We start from the raw sequence: 23,789 nt of genomic DNA on the forward strand, positions 1-23,789 counted from the left end.
AGAACCACCCGTGAGTGACCTCGTTTTGTTTTAAGACTTTCTGTGGGGTGCCCTACTTCAGGCAGGTGTCTGGTTGTCTTACTTCATGCAGGCATCTGTCTGTTCTCTCTGCTTTCTTTTCTCTTTTGTTTACTCTTCGCTAATAAAAAGCTGTTTAATCAGTGACTCATGTCTACACAAACCTATCCGGCCAAGAAGACTGCAAGAGACTCAAAAAAAAAAGTTGGAAAAAAACAAAAAACAAAAAAAAAAGAAAGAAAGAAAGAAAAGAAAACAAACACCTCACATTATTTCCAGAAGAGAAGAAAGTTCTAGTCTACCATGACTTGCTTTGGAATATCTGTGAAGTCCTGAGAAGGCTGGCTTTCCTGTAATAGGGCCTCTTAGGTTCAAGTTTAAAGAGGCTGTGTGTGAGGGGTGCTGGGGATAGGAGCACTTAAGTTAAAGTTTTGAAATTGATGAAGTGAAGCACTGGCCGGGGCCTGCTAATGTACAGAAAGCTCTCCACGTGTATTTATTTTTTCCATGCATGTCAAGAGACTTTCTTTTCCTTACAAGTGTCTGAAGCCCGCTATGTGGGGGTGCCTTGGCTCCTACTAAGAACGTTTCTCCCACACGTCTTCCATCTTCTGGTCCCTCTTGGCCTCTTCATTTAGCCAGAGGGGCATGAGTGCATTAACCAATGGACCCTTTCCAGGCATCTTGTAAGCCTTTGGCTTGTAGCACACTGTCCCAAACCTGCCTGAGTTTTATGCCCTGTGTGTGTGTGTGTGTGTGTGTGTGTGTGTGTGTGTGTGTGTGTGTGGTGGTGGTGGTGGTGGTGGTGGTGGTGGTGGTGGTGGTGGTAGGGTGGGGTAGGGGGACCTGGAAGAGTCAGAGACAACTTAGTGTTATTAGGACATTGTTGGTAAAACTAGCAGGAAAAATAGCTGGATTCTTATCAAATGTTAAAAACAAGTGAAACTGGCAAGTGACAGGGCAGGGGCAGACTACATTGCTTGTAGGGGATGCATGCTGCTTCCCTGCACAACTCTTCTGCCCTTGAAGACACACTCATAGATCTCTAAGTCTCAACCAGGTGACAGCTGCCTCTTTGTGTCCTTTTCAAAAGCATTACTTATGATTTGTTATGAAAACACATGAAGCCACGACATTGTTTCTGATTTAAATAATCACCACCAAACTGCACTTCATGCCCTGGCTTGAGGTGAGGTGAGAGGCCTTTGATCCTAGTGGAGGCTTTGTGATGAGCACACATCCCTTGCCTTCATCTTTCTGTACCAGTAGTCCAGCTGGGAAGTCATTCTGTCTGCTAACCATTTTCTGAAGCTTTAGGGTCTATGTGAATTGAACCTCACCCTCAGTGGGTCGGTCTTGATGACTTCCTGGATCTTGGAGGTTCTCTCTCTCTCTCTCTCTCTCTCTCTCTCTCTCTCTCCTCTGACCCTCTTATCATCAGGGGTTAAAGTCGGTTTCCTTCCCCTCTAAAAGTCAAGTAGATTTTTTTTTCCATTTACAGTGTTAAAATGACTGTCCAACCTTATGCTGTGCTTCACTTTGAATAGCAGTGCTCAGCAGTCCCTGATTGGTGGATGAATACTTGTTACCCTTTGTGGATACTGTGAGAGTGAAACAGTTGCATGCAAAAATCAAAAGAGGGCTTTCTAAGGCCCCTTCTTAATTGGGGTCTAACAGGAGCTGTGTTTCTACTTGTCATTTTGTATTGCCAATTTGCCCGGCAATTGCTCACGGCCCCTCACCACCTCACCACACTCATCCTGTATGCTAATGTATGCTACACAGTGCAGGATGAGTTCTGGAAAGAGGAAGGGGATGTGTTTTTGAAGGCTTTATCTCCATTTATAATGCGAGCAGCACTACATTAGAATTCTGCAATACTTAATAAGCCTGGTATTTAAAATTAAATCTCTTACATGGTCTAATTATGTAGATCGATATTATCTCAGTGTCCTAATGTGAGTTCAGTTTAAACACTCCCACCCTCCCATCCCCTGTTACTGAAGGGAGGTCCAGTTAATTTACTGCAAATGAAGAAGTATTTTTGGAAGACTAGGTTGACATTTAGCATTCTGGTTTGAAAACCCTCTGACTATTAAATATTTAATGTGCTGCAAAGCATTCTTAAAAATTAAATATGAATGAGTTTTAGAAAAAAAAAAACCTTGCAGTGATGTAAAAATTGAGAGTCTTTTCCCTGTTCCCCATTTCAAGCACGTCCCTAGGGAGTCTTAATTATTTTTAATAAGGATGACATGTATTTGATCAACAGGAGGACATCCTTAAAAACACAAAGTTGATACTGTGCAGAGAGCATCCTTCCGAACACTATGGGAGCAGAAATTTACTTGGCCTAGATGATTAGTTTCCTGTGTGGAGGTTAGTCGCTCCTCCCTTTTGTATTTAAAGTTGAGAGTGACTGAAATGGTCAGCCTGAGCAAGCCCTTCTGTGGGGATGACAGTTGTCTATGGCTTTGCTAAAAAAAGTGTTGGCTTCCGTTTACAGGCTCATGAGATTTAGTCCATTCAACTTTTTTTCTGTGGGCTCTACTATTATTCAAGAGTAGCCCTGCTGACCTTGAGTTGTGCTAACACTTTTTCCTTCTAAAGATATTCTAATAATTGGTGACACTCCTCTAGTGGCATTGGAGTTACACGGGAAATTCTGGAACTTGTATTACAAGGTTGACATCTGAAAAAACATCATATCTATATTTTCTTATCATGTTCCTACCTTTTTTGTTGGGTTTATAGTCCATTGATGTTGCATAACGTCTTAAATATGTTTTATGAGTTGGGAAAATGGGATTTGAATTCCTGAGACCCCGGTCTGAAATGAGCATTTATAAAAAAGTGAATTTTTTTTTCTTAAGAAACTTCCTTTCTGAAAGGATGGCTTGGAGCCTTTTTCTTTGTTAGGAAAGTATCATGTAACTTTCAGGAAGCGCTTAAAATTGTTTTCTGCCTTTGTATATAGACAAAAGCATTGCTTCTCTCTCATTTCTTCCATTTTGACTAGGTAAAGCTAACATGCTCCAAATAGAACTAACCATTGTTGGTCTGGTTATTATCCAGCTTTGAGAGGTTTCTGGCATTTTCCATGCATTTCTCAATACATGGGGAGTGCTCTGCAAGGTTCTACAACTTTCCTTATAGCTTTTTTTCTAGTTCTGGACCCATCACCTGGCTCTAGGCTGTCAATATGCACCCTCACTCGCACACAATATTACCATAGAAACAGTAAAGGTATCATATATGCTCGTTACTGAGATACATAATTTATCTCATCGATGACAATGAGCCTCACAGGAAATTGGCGGCAGGGAGAGGAAGGACATTGAGGTTATCTTATGTGCCCTCGGCCACTGGACTAATAATTCAGGGAGCTAGGATTTGAGCCCACAGTAAATAGCCTTTGGCCCTAGTATCCATAGTGACAACTCAGTTATTGCAAGTTGGCCTTCCTTGGGTGTGCTCTTGGCAAGTTACTCAGCAGCAGCTGAGGTCTGATCGATTCATTCACCTTCTCTGTGACATTGCTTTCAAGCCTACCAAATTTTGATTCTAGACAGTCCACAACTGTGTCCAAATCCACATTCTTATCCTTCCCATTGTTTATAAGTGGTAAAAGCTAGCTACAATATGCTTTCAAGTTGGACAGGCCTGATTCTTCTGCTGGGATCACTGGGTGTCTCTGGATCTACACAGTGCCCAGAAGGCAGCAAAAGTCAGGTGTCCTCTGTAGCCGGGATTGTTTTCTGTTTTTCTTTTTCTTTTTTTCTTCTTTTTGCTTTATTTTTGAGGGTTTCTCTGTGTAATAGCCCTGGCTGTCCTGGACTGACTTTGTAGACCAGGTTGGTCTCGAACTCACAGAAATCCACCTGCCTCTGCCTTCTGACTGCTCGGATTAAATGTTCAGAACACCAGATACTTGCATACCTGCTGGTTCCCTGGGCTGGGGTAATTTAGCATTACTCGGGGCCATCTTATAGTAGGCACTCAACTAATCAATTAATAGAAAGGGCACAAAGGTAATAGCAGTATCCACAAGAGAACCATTCCAACTAGGAGTAACCAACAAGAGAACCCTTTCGGGAGTAGCTTCTTGCTTAGAAAGCATCTTGCCTCCAATTTTTCCATAAGATCATCCTTGAGGCTGCTTGCTGAGTTTGTGGTAGCACACATCTGTAATACCAGTACTTGGGCTCAAAGTCACCATTAGCCATACAATGAAGTTAGGGCTAGCCTGGATTACAAGATTCTATCTCAAAGAAAAAGGAAAAGAAGAGAAAGAAAAAATGAAGGGGAGGAAGAGAAAAAGGTTGGGGGGAGGAGGGAGAAGAAGGGAGGTAGAGGTCTGATTATTTTCGCCGATTATTTTATTTTTGTAAAATCTCTCCTGAACCTTTGCTCTAACACTTAAAACAAGCTACGGTTATCTGTTTACAATCTAATCTCCCTCCCTCCTCTGTAACCTCAGAGCTTCTAGAAGATATAGAAGTCCCCTACACTGGGGTGGCATTTACCTGACAATAAATTCCCAATGGGAGGTATTTTGGACAGAGTGTAGCCAGTGACGTGCAACCAACCAGCCCATATAGACCCAGTGGTGTAGACTCCCCAGTCTGGGCAGGTAGAGCAAGCACTTGTCTGAGTTTGGACAACAGAGAGACAGGAGGGAGGGAATAAGGAGCAAGTTAATGAGCTGAGGATGCTCAACACGCATCTCCGTAGACACAATTTTGCCAGAGTTTAATTCCTTGTTGACCTTCTCCCAGTAAGTCCTTCAAAGTGCTATCTTTTTATAATTATTTGAGTTCATACATCATACACACGCCACCACAACCACCCACCTTGACATATTCATCCTAAGTCACTAACTTAATGAAAATCAAAAGGGCAACAAAGTTATATAAATGTCAAGAATTTAGAGATTTCACTCAATTTCGATTTTTGCCTTGATTCTTGATTCTTTTATATTCATGTACATAGATGCAATTATAAAGAGGCTAATCCCAGAGAGTGGAAAACAGGGCGTGGTGGACATGCCAATAACTACTGGAATTGCTATTTTGTATGAACTGGCATTTCATATAAAATGGCTATATTCTGACAACAAACCCACCCAAAGGTGATGGGTTCAAAGAAGGAACAGGGAGTGCCAGGGTTCTGGAGCTGAAGAATGCTGGAGACCAAAGACCAATGTGGCTGGAGCAGTTTAAGGTAGGGAAGATAGAGAGGAGAAGCTCAGAGGGCTGGTACCACACAGGTAGGCTGGATAAGGAGATGGTTTGTTTTCTGTGTTGTTGTTTTACTGTGAACCTTTCCAGAAGCCACCGAAGTTCGGTGCCTGGATTGGTAAGAACATTGTAGTGTGAGCCCTGCTAAATACTAGGTTGATCCTGTAACAGAAAGCTAATGGTTCCTTCTTGGAAGACAGTATCCTTTTGGCAGAGAACAGCAATGGGTGAGATGAACTGTATAGGCAGCCCGTGACTTAATCCCAGCAGTGCTCTGAAGAGAATGCTAACAGACTGTGGGCTGTGGAGAAAACATAAGAGCTTGGGCCACCTAAGAGCACCTGGACTTTTTAGAGGCTGGGAGATAAGGCCTTGAGCTTCTGGGATATTAAGAACTGAAGAAATGTTAGGCGGGGGCTACCACCACTGTTACATTTCAAATGGTCTGTTTGTCAACAAGAGCCTAATATAGCCATGCCATGTAGTCACAGCTCCTCCCAGTGTATGTTTTAAGAGCGCCCATTCCAAGAACGCCAATGTTGTGTTCTTTCCTTTATTTGTATTTTCTTTTACATTTCTTATTGTGTGTGGGAGAGATGTATGTGTGTAGAGCTTAGAGGACAACTTTACAGGATCGGTTCTTTCCCCTTTGGTTCCAGGGATGAAATGTGGGTCGTCAGACTTGAATCATCGCACAGGAAGTGCCTTTACACGTTGAGCCACCTTGCCAGCTCCAGTGTGTTCTTTCAATGGACTATAAGTTGAAGGTTTTACAACAGATATCTTTTCCTCCACTTTGTGTTACTTGACCACTACGTATACATAAAATCTCATCCGGAGAGAAAGAAGTATAGATTTGGGGTTCTTGAGAACCATTGTGTCCCAGGCGAATGGACAGGCGGCCTGCCAGCTCTCTCCTCACCCTCACAGGCCCTGTTGAATGCTGAGGCTGCGACTGTGACTCCTGGTTATTTTGTGTTGTTTGGGTGGCATGTCCCTTCCTTAGGCTTGCTGTGACCCGTAGAACAACTGCTGTGACGTTTGCTTTCCATCCCACTTCTCTGTCTCCTTTGTGGTCTTGGTGGCAGTTCTTCACAGTCTCCTTGGAGCTGGCTTAGAATCTATGGTCAGTAATAGAAAGCAGAGCCACGTTGGAACTGTCAGGCAAACATTTCCAGAACTTTGAGAGAGAGAAGCTAACACTGGGACAAAGGCAGGTTCTCAAGGCCTTCTCCAGTTGCTTGAATGACCTAGGAACTTGATCCCAGACTCTATGGCCTGGACTGTGGGAAGCCTAGTGTTGTGTAAGGAACAAGTCTCGCTGCCAGCATTGGACATGAGACAATGGACGCCTGTCAAGCGCAGGCCTGCTCTTAGTCTTCCAGCTTGTGAGTCGGGTAGGAACCGAAACTTCTGCCAGTGGCGTTACAAATCCGAGTGCCCGTACCTTTTCTCCTTCCCCATTCGTCTTTAAACTTGAACTTGAAGATGCAAGTGGCGAGCGGTTCCTGAGATGACCGAAAGTTTAGACAATTGCCCTCCTCAAGTAGACTAGTTGATCTATCTCCGCCATTTCCTCCTCCCGCTGCCCTCATGTCCCTTCTCTCTGTCTCAAACAGTGTTTTGCAGAGAACTGAAAGTGTACTTTGGAAAATTTGGATTTAGATAGAAATTCAATACAAGGCCATCATGACAGACGCAGCAGGAGATTCACAATACACACACTGACTTGAGCATTCCCCGGTACAGGACTTCCCAAGCTGGTTAGTAGACCGCCAGGGTACCTTGATGGCTCTTGCATAGTTGTCCTCCCCTGGGCCTGTGGTCCAATTTGAACTAATTGTGGAAGGGTCAGCATTTTTATAGAGCAAGCAAACCCAAGCTATGGTGCACGTTAGAGTGTGAGCAGCAGTTGGTGACAGAAAACCAACACAGACAGCAGTGCACGGTGAGCACTTCACACTCCCCGCCACATTCTCCACCAAACGCTTAGCCTTTGCAGCAACAAAAGGTAGATATTGACATAGTTTATTCCATAAAGTCACCCACTTACAGCGGGTTTAAAGGTTTTAGTAGATTGCTGGCTTTGTGCAAATGATCTAGTCTTACAAGTACTTCAACAGTGTAAAGAGAAATGCTGGTCCCCTTGACAGTCACTGTGCAAAGAAAAGGGTCTTGAGCTTTGTTGAATAACAGCTGTGAGGATTGTTTTCTTTTCACTAGGTGGTTATCAGACTTAGGTACAAAGCAATCTTGGGTTTGGTTGTATAAAATCCTGATCTATGGCTCCCATCTCCATATACGTCAGATTGAGAGAAGAGCTAATTGTGCAAGAAGCTTCTAGGTACTCCTAAAGGATGGGGTCTGCTAGACACCACAGAGTCCTGTATGAGGAAGCTCTTCCAATAGGAAGGGAAGCAGAGGCACTGAGCATTTAAGCGTGTGTCTACGGCTCCACCGTAAGTGCACACCGGGAGCCAGAGCCTGGCGTCCTTGCTTCCAGAAGCCAGCCTCGTTCTACCATACCATCCTCCTTTCCAAGAACTCATGCCAAATTCAATATTTACTTGGTGGGGAGAATAATTTGATGTTCTGGTTTCTCCTTGTTCAGGAGTTTTAGATAATTTCCCTTCCTGTTCCAACTGGCATTGTGGGGTAAATAAATATGGTTTCATTTTGAATTTGGTACGCACTACAGCCAGGTTTTTTAAATTACATGAGAAATTAGCATGGTATAAAATTGAGTAGTGCCAGACTGAGAGCTAGGGGAAATATTGGTTCTGTCTTGTTGGTGACTAAACATACCTTCACATACTTTCACACACCTTCCTTCTGTGTCAAAGGAGTCAGTCAGACAATACCCTTTATTTACTCATTAAACATTTATTCAGTATATATCAGTTATTATGCCAGATGCTGGCTATTCAGAGAAGTCAACACCAATGTTAATATTGCCATGGTTTGCTGGACTCTCTTTGATCAAGGCAACGGATTCCTGGATGCCTGTAGACACCTAGAAGGTTACTTTGACTCTCTTGCCTTGTTTCTGTGGGTTTGGAGGTCTGCTGCTTAAATCTGCACGAGATTTAAATCATTTCCTCTGAAGTAGTTGCAGTGTGGATTATTCCAAAGCCCAGACCTCATTCCCATATTAGACCGCCTGTATGGGCAAGCAGCAGTTGGTTTTGCCCTGGATGAGGATCCCTGCTAATGCTCATCTAGAAACATTTGCAGTAAAATGTGAAAGTCAAGATCCAATGGCAGAAGCAACAGGTGGAGTTAAGAGTTCACTCCACTCAGGTGGAGCTGGGAAGTATCAGGTGTCGCAGATACTCCCTGCCAAGGACCCATGTATGGAGTAGTTGGTGGAGGTTAGGGGTGGGAGAAAGGACGTAGATGTGGAAGAGTCTCTTTTCCCACCATTCCAGCTTTGCTTGGCATATGCACGTGGGCTGTGAAAGGACCACTCACTTCTCCTGGTACTTTTCCCAATACTGGGGCAGGAACTTTGTCTACTGAGAATGCTAGTTTGGGAGGGACCAGTACCTCTGGAGCATATGACCCAAAGGCAGTTTTTCTCCATGACCTCTTAGTGTAAGTGTTCAAAGTTTGGGGTTAGGTTCAACCAGTTGTTGGGTTGTGTCTGCCCAGCTACTCTCCTCCAAGGAGCTAACAAGGGAGAAGTCACTGTATTGGAGAGGGTTCTGATTACAAGCAACTTTCTGAATGAAGGAAAGAAGGCAGTTTGCTGAGACTGGAAGCCAAACTTCTAAAGATCTTTGGAACTTCTGGTGTCAAAAGTGACATGGTTGGTGTCGAAGCCAGTTACTGAAAGTGTGTTTTCTCATTAAATTCCTCGTCTCTTTGGAAGGCTTCAGCCGTGCTAATTTGGGAAAGTTCCCAATGTTGGGATTGGAGCCTAAACAATCTCAAGTGATCTTATTTCTGGGAATCTTTCTCTGAAAGGATTTTTACAAGTTACTATTTATTGAACTCTTAGTGTATGCAAAAGATAAGTCCCATCAGTCACTATAGGCGAGAATGACCCTTGCCTCTACTTTATGAACAAGGAACCAAGCAGATCTCAGTGGTCCATGCCATTGGCTTGTAGGGATCACCACAGAATCCTACCACAACGTCCTTTCCACCGTCCTACCAGATTGAACCCTACAATCTGGAAGAAATGTTCTTCCATAATTTATTCATTAAAATTATATTGTAAACTTGAGCCCAGAGAGCCATCATTCACCCAGAATATTACTTAATAATTATGGCTGACAATCAGTCATGGCACAGAGCTTGAACAGACAAGAGCAGTTACTACAGCATTTGTTATACATACCCTGGCTCTGTGGGAACCTGGAAAACAAGACGTCTGGGGGAGGCATAGGAGGCAGGTATGTAATCATATTGGCACCACATTAATTCTATAATGGTTAACAGACCTGAATCATGTCTTAAAATTTCACATTTAAACTCAGCATTTGTGAGAATTATTCTCCATTCAAATCTTTATCCTAAAAAAATTATTTCATTCATAATTGGCCATTCCCCCTTACAGTGAAGTGCAGAAATGTGTTTATAATTTTTTTAAATCAATTAAAGCCAAGTGTGTTGGGTCATACCTTTATGTCCAACACTTGGCAGAGGTCAGAAGAATTTGGAGTTCATGGCTAATCTGAGTTCCACGGTGAGATCAAGTCTCAAAAACATGGTGTAGGCTGGAGAGATGTCTTAGTGGTTAAGTACTGGCTGCTCTTTCGGAGGACCTAGCTTTGATTCCTAGCACTCTGATGTCTGTAACTCCAGTCCCAGGGAATCTCCCCCATCTTCTAGCCTCCTTGGTTACCAGACACATATGGAATGTACATACTTATATGAAGGCAAAACACACAGACATGGAAAACTTCTTTTTAACTAATCTTTTTTAAAATTGAAGGGTGGGAGAGGTAGTTTAGTGGTTAGAGCACCTGTCTAGCATGCTCGTGTTCCTGGTTTAATCTCCAGTACAGGGAGTGGAGTGGTAGTGGTGCAGAATTCATAAGCAAATGGCATTTCCTGAAAAAGCTTTCATGATAGGAAGATTGTGTTCACAAGTCTTAGTTGGACTCTCCATAAAATTCACTCCTCCTATCAATTTCTGTCTTAGTTAGGGTTTTACTGCCGTGAACAGACACCATGACCAAGGCAACTCTTATAAAGGACAACAGTTTTTTGGGACTGGCTTACAGTTTCAGAGGTTTAGTCCCTTGTGATCATGGCAGGAAGCATGGCAGTGTGCAAGCAGACACTGTGCTGGAGAATGAACTGAGAGGTCTATATCATGACCTGAAGGCAAACAGGAGAGAAACTCTTACACACTGGATGGAGCTTAAATATAGTAGCCTCAAAGCCCACCCCCACAGTAACACATTTCCTTTAACAAGGACGGACCTATTTCAACAAGGACACACCTCCTAATAGTGTCACCCCTGTGGACCAAGCATTCAAACACACAAGTCTATGGGGGCCAAACCAATTCAAACCACTACACCTAGTATTTTGTAGACTCTAACTTCTCCTTAGAACTGATTTCTTGAGCTCACTGTGTAGTCCAGGTGGCCTTGAACTCTTCCCTTCCTGTGTCAGCCATCCAGGTGTTAGGATTGCAGATACGCACCATCATTTTTTTGTTTAGGTTTCTCATTTTGTAAATGAAGAGAAACTCAGTCAAGGTAGGCTGAGTGATATCCTGACCACTGAGCTAGTGTGAACAGAGCTGCATTTTGTTGCTGTGTCACTGTTCTCGAAGTTTTGCATGATGACCGTATTGGAACCTTCTGAGACAGGGTATCACCTATGTGTTTCCTCAAGCTCATGCCTCATTCTCCTGAGTGTTGTGATTACTTCCCCATGCCACCATGGCCAGCCCAAAGCACGTGTTACATAAAATACATACCAGAATCACACACATAAGAATTCTCTTCCTGGATACTATATCGATGAGTTTTTGAAAAATACACAAAGGACACAGTATTCATGACTGTTGTCAGGATGGTACTTGTTACCCTAAGAACCTGAGTTCAATTTCCAGGACCCGCGTGATAGAAGAAGAGAACCAACCCCTTGGAGTTGTCCAACATCCACATATGTGCACGCACACAAATAAATAAATAAATGTCTTTTTTTAATTAGCAGAAATCTCATTCATGCCAGAATGCAAGATTGCAGTTTAAATTCCAACAGTTGTTTTGTATTAAGCTATTTGAAACTTTGTTTTAGACAACTGTTTCTCAGTCTCTTTCCAGAATGCACCCTCACACAAGCACACTGTAGGGGCATCAAACTGAATCGGCCAGGTTCCCTAGAGGGTGGTATAATTAATCTCCAGAGATAAGAACCTTGGGAAGCTACAAATCCAGGTCTGCAAAGCTCACTTGAAGATGATTTTGATCCATCGGTTCCTGCATTTGTCACCAACCCTGGGGAGGCTAACCCTTGGGTGTCTAAAAGGACCATATGTATTTTGCTTTTATGAGAAGATGCATGATCAGCTCCGGGAAGTGTGTCTCTGGCTGTAAGGACTGACTGTAAAGATTTTAAAGACACCCATTTCACCCATTCCCTCCCCAGTTAAATCCTTTTTAAACACATTTATTTAGTTACCCATTCGAAAACCTCGCCAAGCGCCAATTTATTTGCATAATTTCCAGCTCTTCTTCCTGACTTGCACACCTCCAGCTAACCCCGTCTTTCTGTTCTATTCAGTTCGGTTTCCTTGCCAGTCTGCCCTGTGAAAACAGGCTCTTTGTTACCACATATGTCTTCGGTCATAATCATTGGCCTGGCTCTGGGGCCACATTTTAGAGCCTCGAAGCCCTGTCTGATCTTTGATTCAGCCCCACACTTAGCAAGTCCTTTAGAAGGGCCCTTCGATGTAGAACACAGACAGGGATGTTCTAGCATTCCTGGGGCCGCGAACTGCTCCTGACCTAAGAAAAGGGGCTTGGTAAATATTTTCATTAGTAATTCCTCCTATGTGACAGAGCTTCTCAGCAAATGCTCAGAATTGCTTTCTTCTCAAGCTCCCTTTTCTCTATTCCTAGTTAAATCCTGCCCCAAAGTCAAGTCCATGGCTTCCTTCAGCCATCTTCCCCTCTGTGAACTTGGACAGCATGCTGTTGTACCAAGCAGTCAGACCTAGATAGACTCGTCATGGTGTTCCTCACCTTGCCTCCTCTTCCCCTCCCCTCCTTCAAGTTAAATCCCCCCTCACAGTGAGTGTATGAGATCTGTGACAGCACAGGAGCACCACCTTCACTCATTCATTTGTTCATTCATTCATTCATTTTGATGGCTTCTGACTCTTTAACAAGGACTTGACCGGTTGCAACTTGGTGAAACGCCATGTAAAGTCTGGAGAGTTAAGCATGTCAGCTGGCCAGTCCCATTTTCCTCAGTGGGAGTCTATGCACTTATGGTTTCATTTCTTTTTTCACATGCAGAATATGGAAGGCTTATGAAATATTGAAATGCCACCCCCAAGAGTATTCGTGCAATCATTAAGTACCCTTTTGAGGTGAAACAAAACGGAGGCTGCGGGGATACGACTGGGGCACTGGGTGAAGAGGGTGGAAGCAGGGGTGGAAATTTGGCCCCACTGGCAGAGTATTTGGGCAGTTCCACTTTCCATCTCCAAGCGGCTGCCTTGCACGTTGTCATGGATATTACTTACAGCAAGTTACACTGGCCACAGGCTGACTCTTTCCAACATGCGGACTCGATTTGCTCTGCTTTATTCCCTTTGAAAGCCAAAACAACAACAAAAAAACCCCAATAACCCCTCCTAACCTCTATTGCACTTAAGCAAGTGTTTCCGTCTTGTTCTCTTTCCCTTTGTTCTCTGGGCAGTTTACCCAGCAGCTCTCTTGCTATTGAATGCTCCAACAGGAAATCAAGGGATCACAGCTAGAAATGTTGCTGGCTGAAATGGCTTTATGGTTTCTCCCCTAACTCAGAGTGTCTGCTGTTTTCTTTCTCCCTGTAATACCTTTTGAGGGATAGAGTAACCCCAAAGAGGCAGTCCTTTGTGAAGGTGACACTTGTCACCAACTTGAGACTCACCCATGTACTTTACTATTCAGAGAAGAGTTTGGTTTGAAGGGTGTGAAAGTGAAAGGCCATCAGATCAAGGAACTCACAATTTGTGTGGTTCACCATTGGTGGTGGTGGTGGTGGTGGTGGTGGTGTGTGTGTGTGTGCGTGCGTGCGTGCGTGCGTGCGTGCGTGTGTGTGTGTGTGTGTGTGTGTGTGTGTGTGTGTGTGTGTGTGATATAGCTGAGCCTTGAGGAACTGGGAAGAGAGAAAATTGAGGTTCAAGTATTATGTTGAGAGACTGCCCAGAGAGTTAACAGACTTTTGAGAGAATGGGAGATTTTGGGGTTTTTTTGGTTGTTTTTGGTTTTGTTGTTTGTTTGTTTTTTTGGTATTTTGTGTTTTTAATCTCAAGGATTAAAAGGATACCTTTTTGCTAGCTGGTTGAGCAAACAACTAAAATACAATAGCCAACTATATGGCTTAATACACTAGTTTAACAGAGACACGAATCATTTATACTTACCATGTATAATGTAGTGTGGCCGGGAGTTGGGGCCTAAACTAATTTCTAGAGAATTACAATAAGGCTTGGAGCTAGACACTCAAGAAGTCTGGAAGGAAATGAAGTAAAATTTAAACAACACTAGTTTCCCCTGGGCAGTCAAACAGATTTCTTTCTTTCTCCTTTAAGTATTTTCAGGATTCCTATAGGAAACATGTTACTTTAATTGTAGCTCTGCTACGGAATTGGTATGGAAGGGAGAACTCACTGTTACCTCCCCATTCCACTGAGAGTCTGTGGGCTTCAGTGGGTAGATATCTACTAAGATTGCTTTACAGCTATCGTAGAATAACTGGCAGTAAGAGAATACCCCTAATCTTTCAAAAAGGTTACATACAACAGGGTGGATTGATAGTATGACAAGTGTTAACACAGTGATGAGCACAGCGCATTAGCAATGCCTTCAGTGTCCCATGTGGCAAGCATAGTGAAACATACCTTTTAGACGGGTAAAAACAGCTTCACCAGGAACCCTGCCACACCCAAGACTGCACCTCATAACCAGGACCCATCAACATCACTCACTCAAGATAACCAGACACAGTTCCAGAACCCCCTGACACCCACTGGGCAATACATAAGCAGAGACCAAGAGCAATGCTCTGCTCTGCATTTCTGGAGAGAGGCCACCTTGATGTGGCCTGTGACTGGAGAGCCTCCTCCAGGGTTCTGACGCTCAATTCAGAAACCTCTGTCAGAGACTGGACAGGCGAGCAGTCTTAGGGATATAGACTGAAGGATCATGGTTAGGGATTTAGAGTGTGGACATTGTGTGAGGACCCTTAGCATAGTAAAATATAACTTTTGTTACATTAACTATATCTTCCTTTGTGCTTATGACATTTTCATTTTGAGCTAGAAGAGTTCATTTATGTAAGGTGCCAGCACCTGAGAGTCTGTAAGCATCATTCAAGGGTTAGTCATTATCCTTGTTCACAGCAGCTTTTGAAACAAAACAAAGAAGTCTGTGGGGACGGACCTGGACCTGGGCTGTAATTGGTTGGTGTAGGCTGGACCTGGGCTGTAATTGGCTGGTGTAGGGCTGGACCTGGGTTGTAATTGGTTGGTGTAAGGTCTTCTGTTGTGTCATTCATTTCTTTTAAATTCTCCAGTGCAAGCTTCTTCCTCCAACAGCTTTCTGTAACTAAGCTTTCTTCTTTGTTATGAAACTAGGACAGCCTTGTCTGCCTCCAGGCTCTATGGTGTTTAGTATCTAGTTTTTATGGCAAGGGTGAGGTGTGAACCCCCACATTTTATTTTCTCCTACCCAAGCTCTTACCATGTGCAGATGATATCTGTCTGTCTGTCTATCTATCTATTTATCTGTCTATCTAGTGTGTGTTCTGGTTGAATCTCAGTGTGTGTGTGTGTGTGTGTGTGTGTGTGTGTGTGTGTGTGTGTGTGTGAGAGAGAGAGAGAGAGAGAGAGAGAGAGAGAGAGAGAGAGAGAGAGAGAGAGAGAGATTGATTCTTGGTTACAAAGGCAACCTGGGAGGGAGAGGGGTAGAACAGAAAATATATTTAAATTGACTACTTGCAGGCAAGCTCAGCTCTCTTTTGCTCAGTGTCCCTGTTTGACACAAGTCATCTCTTTCACACGCACTTTGGAATAAGTCTTGCTTCGAAGCTGGATTTGAGGCAAGTTAAACCTCTGAACCTTAGTTTCCTCATCTATAAAACAAGGAAACAGTAACGCTATGGGGGGAAAGCTGGGGCCCTTGAATGGCAAAGACTTTCTCGCTGCAGGGTAGCGTGATTTAGGGAGCTAGAGTACCGGACAAAGCAGATAGATACCAGAGCCCCCCCAAAGCAAATGGCTTCCCAGCCCTTTGTCTCCTGGACTCCTAGAATAAATTCACGGACAACAGGAAGGTGCACTTAGAATGGAGCCTTATTGTGATATTATAGGTGAGCATTTAAGAGACAAGGAGCAGTAGAATTTTTGTACAGAATGGATCCCAGGAGACAGGCTTCCATCAAGTTGTTAGTCAAGGGGTTTTGTTGAGACTTATATCAGAAAGTGGGGTGAGACAAAGAGGGGTGAACTTATCGGTCTCATTGGCCCACCCCCAGGATGTCCACATACCTCTCAGACATGATCATGTCCTTGCACATCCCAGGTGGTGGTTTTCATCTAGGTGGCATAAAAGGAGAACGGTAACAAGAAGTCAGAGCCGAGCCATAGTCCCCTTCTGGCGTTCTTGGCTTCTAGCCAGGACAGAACCAAGGAATTTTTGGCTTCTGGCAAAAGATAAGAGTCGAAACTTGGAGACCATGAGCAGTTTCTCTTTCCAGCTGTCATCACCTTGAAAGGCTGTGGTAAATGTTGTGAATGTTTTGATATTATGTTTTATGAGATACCGGAATGCACTATGGTCCCTTGTCATATAGATCATAACATTGTCCGTAGCACACCTACACACACAGAACACCACTATTTATTTAAACACTATTCTAAAAATACTAATAGTAACAAGTTATTATAAACCATGCTTTGAACAGCTCCATGCCTTTGTCCTTTGTTGGATGTTTTGTTTACTTAAAAGTTGTATTTTAGGGGCTAACCTTCCAATACCCTCAGAAAACTTTTGAATCTCTTGCCCAGAATGAGCAAGTTCGGGGATTAATGAGAAAGGCTGTTTTGTGGCAGAGCTCAGAATGATCAGGCTCCTCTGAGAAAGGCCTTTCTCCTAAGCCTTCCAGGTGTGTAACAGTGTGAGCTTAAACAGTCTGGCCAAAATCCGAGTGGAAGGGACCCAAATCGGGTAAAGGATTATTCACGGGATAGGCATATGCTTCATTTCCCCCAGAACACTTCAGTGGAATTACCACTGATTCATTTTCTCGAGCTTTTAGAATCCCTGTAAATGGTGGTGCTGGTGCTTCAGAGGGGTTCCCGGTGGTCAGCTTGCTGAGATAACAACGTTCGTCTTTATTTCCCCCGCCTTCGTCCACAATCCCCAGAATCACAGCAATGGAGCCAGAGCTGGACGAGGCTGTGAGGGAACAGCCAGCCATACGGACTGGCCACAGAGGCCCATGGAACAGCAGGAGAAGCAGCTTTGCAGTAGAAACGCACTCCTTAGTTTCTTAGCCAAGAGCAGGGAAGGAGACCCACAGCATCCCGTTAGGCTCGTTGGTGTATTTCGTCCTTCACTGTGGTATTGTGCTGTCGCTTTCACTTAGGCGTCTTGTTGAATTTTGGCAAGGCAGGTAGTGGAGTAAAGGCGGGGCCTTCTGTCTGGACTGACCGTCTTATTGAACACACTTGTAATTCTTCCTGTTCCAAACAAGTTCTCTTGCCATCTGTTAAGCTTAGTACAATAGAAGGGTTGGCAGGGTTGGTGGGGTTGGTGGGTTGGTGGTGCGTGGGGTGGGGGGGAGACTGCGTTAAAAGTGGGCATCAGTAGATTCCAGAGCTGACCAGAGAAGGACCAGACTGCAGCTCGCTGTGGAGGGTGGGAAAAGGGAGTGAACTTTGACAAATGGTAGGAGGAACTGTATTCAATTGTGCTGCTCTAATTTTGTTTTTAACCTTGACTGGAACATCTTTTAAGGGAGAAGGAAAGAGTCAGGCAGCGCTGAAGAACAGAATGTACGAATGGCAGATTATATTAAATTGTGTTAAGTTTAGAATATCTGAGCCCAATGAAACTCAGGTAAAGATACCCTTTTTTTAGTGCAGAAAATTCAGTCTGATACAGTACATTGGGTGAAAAATCTGAAGAATGAAGAATCATTAAAAACAGAATTGAGAATTATTACATGCTTAAAATGTGTGGGTATAATTTATACAGAGCATCAAGGAAGGCTCGGGAGACTTAGTCTGTGAATTGTGAGGTGCCTCTTGGGACAGCCCAGGATCATCTAAATAAGGAATTGGATTTATGTTTTTCTTGTTAACTATTTATTACAGTCCAATAAACACTCCTCCTTTTCTAAGTCAGTTTTGAATGCATCTGAGAACATTTGGGCTGGGTGTATTTCAAAGAGACTGTCTAGAATGCATGCCAAGCATAAATTTGCTCAAGTACATACTGGAAAGAAGAGCACGGCTTAAGGGCTGAGTTGTTACCCTAGTCAGCTCAGTGATTGATTCACAAGCAGGAGAGCCTGAGCTATGTCCGCAGCACCCATGTGAAAAGCCAGGAATGCCGGTCCTAGCTTGTAACTTGCGTGCTAGCAGTGAAGACAGGAGATCCCTGGGTCTTGATTGCCAGCCTAGCCTAATTGATGAGCTCCAATCCCTGGAGAGCCTGTCCTTAAAAGAGACGGATGATGCTTCTGGGATTGGCACCTGAGATCGTCCTCTGGCTTCAACACATGTGTGTATATATGCACCCTTACCTACACACAAGCACTTGCGCACATACAAATGCATTTAAAAAGGACAGCACATTAAGAAGAACATTATGGCATCCCAGAAGTTTCTGCAATTTCCTGTTCTATTTATTCTCCAGGAAAGATATCCACTATCCAGACTCTTACAGGACAGATTTGGTTTGGCCTGTTTTTGCTGTGGCACGAATGCAGTTATACTCTGACATATGCCAGCATGAAGCTTTGACGCTTCTTCCCCTCAGTGTTTGCAGGAATCCTGTGAGCTTTGCTGCTGCAGTGTGCACTCATTCTCACAGTTCCCCCGGTGCAGACATCAACTCAGTTCCTGTGTGGGTCAGCATGTGCGTTGCTTCTTCCGGGTTTGAGCTGTCGGAAATGCTGCCCCTCTGCACATCCCTATCCTTGCCTTAGTGAGTACATAGCCAGGTTTCTGTCAGGTGTCTGCCAAGGATGGGAGTTGTTGGGTCATAGGACAAATATGTGCTTGGCTTTAGATGACATGGCTTCCAACATGTGCATCAATGCAGATCCTGTGAGCAAAATAAGACTTTTTATTGTTCTCTTTTAGTTATGGAAATAAATTTAGTAATGGGGATTCAGTGAAATGTTTTTATTTAAAAATAACTTTAAGTCTCCATACCTATTAAAAGATATTTTCACTTTTAGTAGTTGAACGCTCCATAACAGGGATGAGTAATGAGAGAGTTCGGGAAGTTAGTGTCTTTGAACTTCACTACCAGGGCTTTCTGAAGTGAGGAGGATTTTTGCTCCTTAGGATGGTGGTCAAACTAAGAGTTCATGAGTCAGGCATGGTGTCGCACGCCTTTTATCCCAGCACTTGGGAGACAGAGGCAGGCGGATCTCTGAGTTTGGAGCCAGCCTGGTCTAGAGAGTTGAGTTCCAGGGCAGTCAAGGCTACACAGAGAAACCCCGTCTCAAAAAACCAAACCAAGCCAAACAAAAACAAAACCCAATGAAAATTTCTGGAATTCCTTTGATTCCCAAGGAAGCTAGGTTCAGGGAAAGTAATGATTTAGAGTACAGAACAGTGGCTCTACCTCCTAATTCCCCCTCCCAATTTGTTACCTTAAGTGACTTGGGCAAAGGCTAGAATGAAGGTTCTGACCTGTCGAGAATACTCATCCGTTTTACGTTCTAGGGAGACACTTCCTTTCCACATTCACTAATAGCCAAGAAACAATGTAGTTTTTTCTAGTTCTCTAATCTTTCTGGTCCTCTAATAGCCAAGAAACATTCATCTCAAAGTCATCAAAATGTCAGCTAGGTTCCATACTTTTGAATTCACGTGATCCCACATACACACACCCGCACAACACACACACACACACACACACACACACACACACACACACACACACACACAAAACCAAAGTAATATTTTGTTTTTTTCTGCAATTTCATATAAGCAGTACAAAGTGTAAAAAACAAATAAAGAAAGAAAAAGTTACTGTCTGGGACTCTGATTGTTCTCAAATTTTTACACCTTGCTTGAAATAAAGCAAGAAAAGATCAAATTTTCGCCACCCTTTCCCCAGGTCCAGGTTCAATAGAGGGTTCCTAGCCCATCCTAAACAGTGAGGTGCTATGAACAAAGTTCGTTTGATAGCTCAGCTAACAGCACAGCTTGTATTTAATTCAAGACCTAGGTTCCGGCTTCAGCACCTCAAGTTTTCACCGGGGACATAGTTCCGAACTTTCATGCTGTAGTTTTCAAATCTGTAAAATACCTGCCCTGCCTACACAAGCAATTATGAAGACTAAGTGTAGTAATTGATGTGAAAATATAACCCATAAAAATTCTAAGCTTTGGGGAGCTGAGCACATTCTTTTTTTACCCCCACCGTCCAGCTAGAGCACAACCCTCTCCCCTACTGCTACAGCATCACTCAGCTCCCACACCTACAGCATAGCTCCGCCCCATACCTACAGCATAGCCCCACCCCCCAGCTGCTAGCTCCGCCCCCATAACAGCATAGTTCCTCCTCCTCCCAGCATGAGCTCTTTTAGAATTTGATGATAATTATTCTGTATCATGTGATTTTTTTTTAATGCACACGTGAAAGACCACTTTTAAATTTTGTACCAGTTGTAACTTGTATATGTTCCTCTGGCCTTTCACTGATGTTTTAAGCCATGCTCTCAATGTTGGCACCAGGGGAAAGATGTGAAAACTGCTGACTTTGGATGCTAAGCCTGTCATTCAATGCTGTGGTGGCTAGAGTAGTGTGCTCAATTCAGAGTCCACCGAATCACTATACATACACCTAGGTCTGGTGAGTTTTTTTTTTTCCTTGTGAGTACACTGTCACTGTCTTCAGACACACCATAAGAGGGCATCAGATCCCATTACAGATGGTTGTGAGCCACCATGTGGTTGCTGGGAATTGAACTCAGGACCTCTGGAAGAGCAGTCGGTGCTCTTAACCGCTGAGCCATCCCTCCAGCCCATTTTTTTTTCTTATCAACCTAAATTTGTTAGGTACAGACAATGTAGAAATCTTTGCAAGTCAAAGAATGAACTACATAAAAATACTAGCCCTGTAGGCAATAGTGGCACATTCCTTTAATCCCAGCACTTGGAAGGCAGAGACAGGCAGATCTGAGTTCAAGGCCAGTCTGGTCTACAAAGTAAGTTCCAGGACAAATAGGGCTACTCAGAGAAACCCTGTCTTGATTCTGCTCCACCAAATACCACCTAGTCCCATTGTTATTAAAATCCGAAGCTTGATAGAAATTGAAGTAACCTTGTGGACTAGCCTTGAAGTCCTTAGAACTGTTGAGCGATACTCTTTCCTCTTAAGCTTTCTTAAGGAACACCACACTTGGCCATTGTAAGTGTTGCCTTGAGCACAGTAATCTGATCAACCTCCTTGGAGCCTCCCACTGCGGCATCCCTGCTATGCTAGAGGAAGACAGTGGGCACATCACCAAGACCTGGAACCACGGCTTCCGTTAGGTTCGTTTTTAATGAAAATTAACTGACCATCTTTTTGAAAAGGACATTATAGAAAAGTCTAGAATATATTCTGGGCTCAAAGTGAATGAAGATGTTTGGATTAGGCTCTAGAGAACTGGGAACTTAGAGCTGCAGGGATGAGCCTCATGGGCTTACATCTGGCCCCTAACCCCCTCCAACACACACACAGACACACACCTGTCCCATTGTCCCACTTTCTCTCCCAGGGGCATGTAGATGCAATCTAGGGCTCATGCTAGGCAGGTACTCTGTTACTAGGCAACACCACAACCCCTTAATTCCATTTCACAAATGAGATGTGTTTTAGGGTTCAGAATCCTTAAGCACCTTGATTATAAAATGGCCACCTGTGAGATCTGGAACAGAATTGGTATGTGCAAATCACGACTGATTAGTGGATTAATGAGTGCTGTAAATGAGCACTAGTTCTAGTTTAGGGTTTGCTGTCAGTTAAGTCACAGACATGATATATCATGGTTACAAATTTGTTATGCAATATGTAACCAGGTAGCACATCTTAACAAGACACAGTGTCAGGAGTATCAGTTCTGAAGCCACACTCCTTGGCTTCAAATTCTAGCCTTGCCCTGAGTGATTTTGGTCAACTTTCTAAGCTCTTGGGTTTTCATCTTTATTAGTTATTTAAGAAATAGGCACATGAAGACTCTATGAGTGCATTGCTCTAGGATTCTGTGTCTATCTATTGGTATAATAATAGTGTCTGTCAGGGCTGGAGAGATGACTCAGCCCTTAAGAGTACTGGACCCATTTGTACAGAAGACCTGGGTTTGTTTCCCAGAATTCACGCCAGGGGCCTCATAATTGCTTGTCAGTCAAGACCTGGGCTTGTGAGTAACACCTGAGCTCCAAGAACCCTTGCACTCAGATCTATATACCGTCACACAGGCATACATACATACATACATACATACATACATATATATATGTGTGTGTATATGTATACATATATATATTTAAAAAATAGTGTCTGTCAGGAAGGTGTTTCAGAAAGGTGCTTTATAAAACCCATTTAAGTTGGACATAAAAGAGTACTAGAGAGGCTGAGGCAAGAGAAGCAATGGCACAGGTCAAGGCCAGCCTAGTCTATGTGCTAAGTTCTTGAATATACAGTGAAACCCCCATCTTAAGAAACAAATGATTGCCAGACAGAAACACACCAAGCAACTACAACATGCTCGCATCATTATCTCGGAGTAAGCACCTCACAGAGCTTAACCAGTGTTGCTGTTGTCATGAGCACTTCTGCAAGCCAGTCACGGAAACATTCGTGGGCTGGTAAGATGGCTCTGTGTGTAACTGCCAAATCTGGAGTTCCATTACTGGGATCGACGTGCTAGAAGGAGAGAACTAACTCCTGAAAGAGAGAGAGACAGACAGACACACACAGAGACAGAGAGACAAGGAAATGAGAGGGAATAAATAAATAAACTAAACTAACACAATTAAGTTATAAAGGAAAACATTTCTCTTGTAGGGTTATTTTAAATGGGAAGAGGCAGGATCCTCTGAATGAATGAGCCTGGCACATGGGGAACGATGGGTGGTGCCGTGATGATTCATAATTATGATTTTCAAAGCTGTAATTCCACCGCGGTCCTCCAGTGTGTTTGCTTTCTCCACCCTCTGCCCCCGCCTACCCTCCCCCCCGCTACCCCCTGCCGTGTGTCCTCCCTTCATCTCCACTCTGGGTGCACCCGGCTTGATGAACTTGGCGTTTCTTCTCGCCACAGCCACACAGGTGTGCTGGGCTGTCTGGGATCCTTTCCCAGATGCTGACAAATGCTTGGCAGCAGGAGAGAGAGGAGAAACAAAACGTTGGCTGACGTCTTCAGGTCTGATTCCTGATTCATCTAGAGAGTTCCTCGGCACCTTTAAAGCTTTAAGACAAACCACGATGGTGCTGCCCACGCCGCGCCCCTCCCCCAACCCTTACGGAGTGCACAGCCTGGTTTCTCCTGTTCTACTTTGTTACATATTCTAGCCGAGTCTCAAGTCTGCAGAGAGATTTTAACTTCAGGGTGTGTGGCGGAGGAGATGTGGGCTGAGCTAGGCAGGGACCTGCAGAAGAATTTGTGTGCTGATGTGCCACCAATGTGCCACGGCCTGGCCTGGTATTTTTCCTGGCGTAAAATCGGCATCTTCTCTTGAGGCCACACGTATTTGGCAAGTATCTTTGATACTCTCCCGAGGGAGTGTTTGAGTAATGAAGGTGATAGATAATCCGGAGTATGTACCGGCTGGATGGGGACATGAGAGAACACGGAAGGAATTCTTTTCAAAGAGTTTTTATTACATTAGATTTTAAGGTCTGTAAACAATTACAGCATTCAGGGAGTGCAGGATTTAAATGAGAAACACAACTTCGTCAGACTGTGGCAGCCAGATAAAATGGCATGGGCTCCGGAAGTCTGTAATTAAATGTATTTTTGAAAATGAAAAATATAGTGTAACATCTGGTTTATTTCACTATAGTGCCTGCTTAATGCTTAAATAAATAAGCGTGATTGACTTTGGCTGATATTTGGGTTTCTCTC

The 23,789-nt window shown here is 43.7% G+C and overlaps 1 protein-coding gene across 2 annotated transcripts in view; it reads left to right on the plus strand.

Annotated features, from left to right (window-relative positions):
• Cachd1 (cache domain containing 1) overlaps nt 1–23,789 on the plus strand; it is a 225,730-nt gene that overhangs the window by 65,746 nt on the left and 136,195 nt on the right.

Source organism: Rattus norvegicus, chromosome 5, assembly GCF_021556685.1.
Source record: "Rattus norvegicus strain SHRSP/BbbUtx chromosome 5, alternate assembly SHRSP_T2T, whole genome shotgun sequence".
Classification (NCBI taxonomy): domain Eukaryota; kingdom Metazoa; phylum Chordata; class Mammalia; order Rodentia; family Muridae; genus Rattus; species Rattus norvegicus.